This window comes from Panthera leo, chromosome B2 (genome assembly GCF_018350215.1).
Source record: "Panthera leo isolate Ple1 chromosome B2, P.leo_Ple1_pat1.1, whole genome shotgun sequence".
Classification (NCBI taxonomy): Eukaryota; Metazoa; Chordata; class Mammalia; order Carnivora; family Felidae; genus Panthera; species Panthera leo.
Window position 1 is genome coordinate 57,072,185 of NC_056683.1, and position 2,093 is coordinate 57,074,277.

At 44.3% G+C, this 2,093-nt stretch overlaps 1 pseudogene; it reads left to right on the plus strand.

Annotated features, from left to right (window-relative positions):
• Window positions 1–403: 403 nt before the first annotated feature.
• Window positions 404–1,760, plus strand: LOC122220053 (annotated as a pseudogene).
• Window positions 1,761–2,093: the final 333 nt, after the last annotated feature.

A 2,093-nucleotide genomic window follows, 5' to 3' on the forward strand; every position in this document is an offset into this window, starting at 1 on the left:
ATTTTTATATTGCAATCAGCAGCGTGGTTCAAATATTTGCTTACTTGTTTTAAGAAGTAAACAAACAAAAAACTAATACCTGAACATGAGTTTGCTGTCTTAACATTTTTTTTGGAAATGTTGGTTAAAGATTCCTACTCTCCAGATACACTGCTTTCAAATATGATTTTATAAATCTGGTAAGAAGCTTATTTAGGGGCACCTGGCTGGCTCAATCAGAAGAACATTCAACTCTTAATCTAGGAATCGTGAGTTCAGACCTCATGTTCGGTTTAGAGGTGACTTAAAAAAAAAAAAAAAAGAGGCAGGTTCTCTTACACTGATTGCCTGAGTTGTGCTGTAAGAAGCAACAACCTCTCTTCTTCCCCTCTGCTATCTGCTCAGCAGCTGCAAAGCAGCAACTATGCATGAATGCATCTCAATCCACGCTGGCCAGGCTGGCATCGAGATTGGCAATGCCTGCTGGGAGCTCTATTGCTTGTAACATGGCATCCAGCCCAATGGTCAGATGCCAAGTGACAGGACCATTGGGAGAGGAGATGACTCTTTCAACACCTTCTTCAGTGAGACAGATGCTAGCAAGCATGTGTCCATGGCAGTGTTTGTAGACCTGGAACCCACAGCCATTGATGAAGTTTGCACTGGCACCTACCGCCAGCTCTTCCATTCTGAGCAGCTCATCACAGGCAAGGAAGATGCTGCCGATAACTATGCCTGAGGGCCCTGCACCATTGGCAAGGAGATCATTGACCTTGTCTTGGATCGAGTTCAGAAACTGGGCAACCAGTGCACAGGTCCTAGAGCTTCTGGGTTTTCCACAGCTTTGGAGGGGGAACTGGTTCTAGGTTCACCTCCCTGCTGATGGAACATCTCTCTGTCAATTATGGCAAGAAGTCCAAGCTGGGGTTCTCCATTTACCCAGCCCCCCCATGTTTCCACTGTTGTTGTTGAGCCCTACAACTCCGTTCTCACTACCCACACCACCTTGGAGCACTCTGATTCATGTTAGATAATGGGGCCACATCTATGACGTCTGTCGAATAAACCTTGATATTGAATGCCCAAAATACACTAACCTGAATAGGCTGGTAAGCCAAATTGTGTCCTCCATCACTGCTTCCCTCAGATTTGATGGAGCCCTGAATGTTGATCTGACAGAATTCCAGACCAACCTGGTGCCCTATCCCCGCATCTACTTCCCTCTGGCCACATATGCCCCTGTCATCTCGGCTGAGAAAGCCTACCATGAACAGCTTTCTGTAGCAGAGATCACCACCACCAAGACATGCTTTGAACCAGCCAACCAAATGGTGAAACGTGACCCTTGCTATGATAAATACGTGGCTTGCTGCCTGTGGTACTGTGGTGATGTGGTTCCCAAAGATGTCAATGCTGACATTGCCACTATCAAGACCAAGAGTACCACCCAGTTTGTGGACTGGTGACCCATTGACTTCAAAGTTGGCATTAATTACCAGCCGCCCACTCTGGTACCTGATAGAGACCTGGCCAAAGTAAAGTGAGTTGTGTACGTGCTGAACAACACCACAGCCCTTGCTGAGGCCTGGACTCCCCTAGACCAGAAGTTTGACCTAATATATGCCAAGCATGCCTTTGTTCACTGGTATGTGGGTGAGGGCATGGAGGAAGGAGAGTTTTCTGAGGCCCGTGAGGACATGGCTGCCCTTGAGAAGGATTATGAGGAGGTTGGTGTGGATTCTGTTGAAGGAAATGGTGTAGAAGAAGGAGAGGAATACTAAAATTAACAATGTCACAAAGTGCTGCTGTTACAGGGAAGCTTATTCTGTTTTGAATATTGGGAAGTTGTGCTCTGAACAGTTAATTTTTATGTAGCAGTGTATATTCTCATATCCAATTACTGACCTATGCTTTAAAACACAACACTTTGTTATAGATCCAAGCTGTCCATTTCTCTGATGAATTTGAATAAAGAATTCCCTGTCTTAAATGAAAAATAAAGAATGCTTATTTATTTTGAATTCATAAAATTATCTGCCCCAAATAGTGGTGTTAACTACATGAAGCATAAAATGACTTTGACTTGGTAAACATTTTGTCTTATTGCATATGTA